Source organism: Priapulus caudatus, unplaced genomic scaffold, assembly GCF_000485595.1.
Source record: "Priapulus caudatus unplaced genomic scaffold, Priapulus_caudatus-5.0.1 Scaffold74, whole genome shotgun sequence".
Taxonomy (NCBI): Eukaryota; Metazoa; Priapulida; class Priapulimorpha; order Priapulimorphida; family Priapulidae; genus Priapulus; species Priapulus caudatus.
Genome location: NW_014577135.1, coordinates 506,636 through 512,487, shown reverse-complemented (window position 1 = coordinate 512,487; position 5,852 = coordinate 506,636). Strand labels below are relative to the sequence as shown.

The 5,852-nt window shown below is 46.4% G+C and overlaps 1 long non-coding RNA gene across 1 annotated transcript in view; it reads right to left on the bottom strand.

The window, feature by feature from the left end:
• LOC106821459 overlaps positions 1 to 3,452 on the bottom strand; it is a 13,428-nt gene extending 9,976 nt beyond the window's left edge. The window contains exon 1 of the long non-coding RNA XR_001395734.1: positions 3,382 to 3,452. This is a non-coding gene — a long non-coding RNA (uncharacterized LOC106821459). The remainder of the gene's footprint in view (positions 1 to 3,381) is intronic.
• Positions 3,453 to 5,852: the final 2,400 nt, after the last annotated feature.

The window sequence follows — 5,852 nt, the reverse complement described above, 5'->3', positions numbered from 1 at the left end:
GTCGCGTGTGTTGTGTTCGGTGTGTGTGGTATGTGCTGTCGTGTGTGTGTGTGTGGTGTGCGCTGCTGTCGTGGCGTTTGTCGTTTTGTGGTGGGGAAGGGAGTCTGCCGCGCTGCGCCGTGGTGCAGGCTGTGGTGCATGCGGAGTGTGTGTGGTGTACGTGTGTTTCGTCTTCGCGTGTGTGTTGTGTGTGTGTGTGCACTTGTGTTGCTGGTGTGTGCGGCTGCCGTCCGCTGTGTGTGGCGTGTATCGTGTGGTGTGTGCGCGCACCCCGGTGCCACTACGGCCGGCCCGTCCGATCACCGCCTCCAGTCCAGCCCTAACCTGCTCCTCTTTGTGCGTGATATGGTGTCGTCTGTGTATGGTGTGTCTTGTGTATGTGTGTGTATGTGCTGTTGTGTCCTGATGTGTGTGTGTGCTGTGTGTGTGGCTGTCTGTGTGCTTGTGTGTGTGATGTCGCTGGTGTGGTGTGTGTGTGTGTGTATGTGCTTGTGCGCGTGTGTGCCGCGGGCGGTGCTCGCATGTGTGTATGTACTGTGTTTTGTCTGCGTGTTGTGTGTGTGTGCGGTCTGGGCCTCTGCTTGTGTGCTGTGTGTGTGTGTGGATTGTGTCGTGTTGTGTGTGCGTGCGCGTGTGTGTGTGTGTATGTGTGTGCTGGTGTGGTGTGCTGTTGTGTGTGTGTGTGGTGGTGTGTGTGTGAGCGATTGCATGACCTCCGTTTGCAACGCGGAGGTAATCAATATTCATATGCATGAAGACGCGTGAAATAAAAGGGCTGTAGCTCAGCCAGATTTTTCCAGGGGGTATAAGTTTTCGTTAAACAACGTAACTGAATAATGACAAGGATATTTTTTGTGAAGAAAACGTAACCCACACGTATGATAGAATTAAATTAAAGAGATAGGTTTGTTCTATTACTAATTACATTAAATTGTGTACAATCTATTAGACATATTCTTTTATTTTTCTTCAAAATTTAGCTAAACACGTGCATTACATTAGATTTATTACCGAATATTCGGTAATATATTGACTTAAAAAGAAAAAAATAGCACAATAAGCACCATGCATGGGTGTCTTAAAACTAAGTGTAGCAGAATATTAGACAGAAATTTTGCTCTAGCCCAACATGATGCGTGCGTGCGTTTGTAACTAGCAGAGCTATATATTGAAACAGTAGGTCCGGGCTGCCACTGCAGGGCGTGGGTCTATAGCTGTACCATATACTGAAACAGGAGGTCTTGCAAGGCCTGGACTGCAGCGTTCATAACTAACAGCACAGTAGTACATACGGTAACATAACAAGATGTGTGGGCTCGAGTTACCGCGTGTCGTTCCCATAAATTAACTTTCATGTCGTCGTCGAAATGAGTTACGCGCGCGCGTGCCTGCGAAGGTGCGTGCGTGTGCGTAGACGATGACTTGCTTTGATTTAGTCTACATTTTAATTTGACAATTAATTAACTGATATCGGCATAAAGATATTACAATCCAAAATCAGTCAATCGTTGCTGGGATAGGTAAATAACTGAATGCTTAGCGTATGTGTACAAGCGATTTGCATTTTATCTCTAAAATGAAATTGGCTGTACAATATTGAAAGTTATTATCGAAAACAAGTCTCCGTGCTAGATTTGCTAGAATACTTGGCTCTTTCCATGTGCATCGTGTAGCAGTCATGATTTACATGCGCGAAACCTACTCTTCATGTTAAAAACACGTTGTAAACTGCCCGTTTTGCGTGTTTTGCGAAAATTGTATTTACAAACAATATTATGGGACAATATTTAAAGATAACAAAATATATGGTGTACTCTGCAATGCAAAATTAATCGCAGGTGGCATCACAATTTTTTTTATGTAGCTCTGATTAATTTATGGGGATTTTTTCAGCGTAGTACGGTCGCCAGTGGAAAATGATTTCCAACTGTAATATCTTAAATAAAAAATTAAAACCTGTGACGTAAAACACGTCGCAAAATGGCCGCCCCATTCTCGGGCAATACAAACGTCCAGCGCAAATTTAATGAAACGACAATAATTCGCAAGTGTACGCTAGTGGCTAGATTACCATTAACGGCGATCCCTTCGCGTTAGAGATCGCCGCCCCGTCATCACGATAAAATTTACGACGTGTGTAGCAGCATTTCACGAGCTCCTCAAAAACCGCAAGATTATCACGACCTATTCACACGCACAACTCGGCGACTAAAACACCACACGCGAGCAACAGTTGCACGCTGACGTTGTTTGAAGATCAAATCTACTTTGACATGCATTCGGGCGCGCTTTTTTTCAACGAAACATTACCGCAGGGAAAAAACAACATCAATATCTAATAATGCATTGCTTAATTTTCTCACTAGCGCTTCGACTCATAATAATAGAACGCCAGGCATCGTCGCCGCTGTGATAAGTGATCGATAGAGCGAACTGCTGAAGGCGGTGCACACGCACCCACGCGCGGGCGCCTAACTTAAAGGCATTTAAAACGCCGACGATTGGAACAATAGCAATCGATATCGATCTACGGAGCCCGAATTTCCGCGTTCGTTATCACGAGTAGTAACAGCGGATGTTTTATTATATCGCGACAGGACACAAGGTGTGCGATTTGCAAACATCGCCGCGTTATCGAACCTTAACAGAATCGAATCCGACGACAATGGCATCGGCTTCCGTGAAGTACTATTCCCACATATAGGTTTGATTCCTGTGCTCTGTAAAGAGAATCCAAAAGCGTCACTGAAGGATCGCTTTCGTTTCGATTAACCTGATGTGATAATAGCTGCTGATAATATGACTCTGCGCTCGTCTAAAATATAGATGTCGCAGCGCACGCTAATTTCCCGTTCAACACACACACACACACACAACACCAGCACACACACACACACCCCACACACACACACACACACACACACACAACACACACACACACGCGCACAACACACGCACACACACCACACAACACCACACACACGCACACACACACACCACGACCAGACAAAAACACATACAACACACATGCATCACGCGCGCACACACACACATACACACACACACACACACAACACACACCACACACACACAACAGACACACACACACACACACACACACACATCCACACAACATACACACACATACACAGACACACACATACACAGACACACCCACGCACACACACACACACATACACGCACACACAACACACACACACACACACACACACACACACACACACCACGACGCAGACAAACACAACACACCACACACATGCACACAGCGGCAACACGCGTGGCCAGCGCGCGCGCAGACTTCCCTTCCCCACACAAACAAACAAACACACACACCACACACACACAGCACACACACACCACTACACACACACACGAACACACACACGCGAGCGATTGCATGACTCCGTTTGCAACGCGGAGGTAATCAATATTCATATGCATGAAGACGCGTGAAATAAAAGGCTGTAGCTCAGGCCAGATTTTTCGAGGGGTTAAGTTTTCGTTAAACAACGTAACTGAATAATGACAAGATATTTTTGTGAAGAAAACGTGACCCACACGTATATAGAATTTAAATTAAAAGATAGGTTTGTTCTATTACTATATTAACATTAAATTGTGTCACAATCTATTAGACATATTCTTTTATTTTTCTTCAAATTTAGCTAAACACGTGGCATCTACATTAGATTTATTACCGAATATTCGGTAAATATATTGACTTAAAAAGAAAAAATAGCACAATAAGCACATGCAATGGTGGTCTTAAAACTAAGTGTAGCCAGAATATTAGACAGAAATTTTGCTCTACACCAACATGATGCGTGCGTGCGTTTGTAACTAGCAGAGCTATATATTGAAACAGTAGGTCCGGGCTGCCACTGCGGGCGTGGGTCCCTATACTGTACCATATACTGAAACAGGAGTCTTGCAAGGCCTGGACTGCAGCGTTCATAACTAACAGCACAGTAGTACATACGGTAACATAACAAGATGTGTGGGCTCGAGTAACCGGCGTGTCGTTCCCATAAATTAACTTTCATGTCGTCGTCGAAATGAGTTACGCGCGCGCGTGCCTGCGAAGGTGCGTGCGTGTGCGCGCGTGTGTGTTCGGCGAGTGTGTCGGGTGCGTGTGTGGTGAGTGGGTGTGCGTACGTGCGTGCGGGTGTGGGCGTGCGTGTGTGTGCGTGTGTGTGAGTGTGGTGAGTGTGTCGGGTGCGTGTGTGGTGTGTGGGTGTGCGTGCGTGCGTGCGGGTGTGGGTATGCGTGCGTGTACGCGTGTGTGTGTGGTGTGTGGTGTGCGTGGGTGCGCGCGGGTGTAGGTGTGGGTGCGTGCGGGTGTGGGTATGTGTGCGTGCGTGCGCGTGCGTGTGTGGCGAGTGTGTCGGGCGCGTGTGTGTGGTGTGTGGGTGTGCGTGAGTGCGCGCGGGTATGGATATGCGTGTGTGTGCGAGCGTGAGTGTGTGTAAGTGTTGTGTGTGTGCAGGGATAGTAGGGTCCGATTACGGGTTTATCGATGTCAACAGGCAAACCCGCGGCCTCTTGTACGCGAGCGAACCAAACTATCGACATATGTAGGCTCGAGTTAAACAACAAATTGGCACATAAAGGCAGCCGTATAAACGTAACGAAGCGAAATAGTTAGAAAGTTTATTAAAACTCGTAATCTTATCCGCAAGGTTGGAATTGATGTTATAAAATTTCCGACTGGCCGTAAATTGCGTGCGGAGAGAGCAACAGAGGCAAAATGCGTCTTTCCACGGGGCACATCTTCAGCCCCTCACTGTGCGCGTCTATGGGTCGCACGGGGCGAATTTGTATAGCGCTGAAGAGCAGATACGTCAATAAATCAACAGTGCTGGCGTTTTTTTACGAGCGTGCAGCCGCCTAAATAGTGCAAGGCATGACACTGCATGGATAGAGATAGTATCCAAGAACAGATAAAGCAAGGGAGCGTACACAGCGGCTAAAATGCTGAAACCATGCTGGTAGTATAGTCGAATTAATAAACTTTTCCCGTTTATTTGACATCCTTATGAGTTATCATTATTGCTGTCTTAACCTTGTTTATATAAAACAAACCGCATGTCGCTACGATGCCCTACGCCTGAGATAATGGCGGGTGAAAATCTGGTATTTTCACCGAAACCGACTCGAGATCAGTGTTTACTTGCGTCCCTCACTGAGAGTGTTATAACGTCGGGAAACCCTCGCGTGTCCGAATGACGTCTGTTATTGATTGCAATAGTGATGACCCCCACCTGTGCGCACCTACACGACCACTCACGCTGCGATGTGCTAGTAAACTCTAGGTAGTATTACGTGTGTCAGCGCACTTATGGCGCTACACAGCGCGAGCGGAAGCACACAAAAAAACTGGAAACACTTCGAGTGAGGGGACGCAGTAAACACCTGATCTCGCATTCGAGTTTTCGGTGAAAATACCAGATTTTCAGACCGCTCAACTTATCTCAGCGTAGGGGCACGTGAGGGACATGCGGTTTTTTTACTATGAATAAGGTAAGACAGCCTAATCAATGCATACTGCAAAGGAGTCGTCAAATAAAACGGGAAAATTTATTAATTCGACTAATACTGCAGCATGGTTTCAGCATTTTAACCCTTGCGCTCTCCTTTCTTTATCTGCTCTTTGATTAGCTAATGCCTCGATTGTTAGCGGAGTAAACATTAACTGGATATATATATATATATATATATATATAATATATACAACATGGTGCGTGTGCGTGTGCGTGTGCGTGTGCGTGTGCGTGTGTGTGGGCGTTTCCGTGTGCGTGTGCTTCTATATGGGTGCGTGCGTGGGTGGGTGC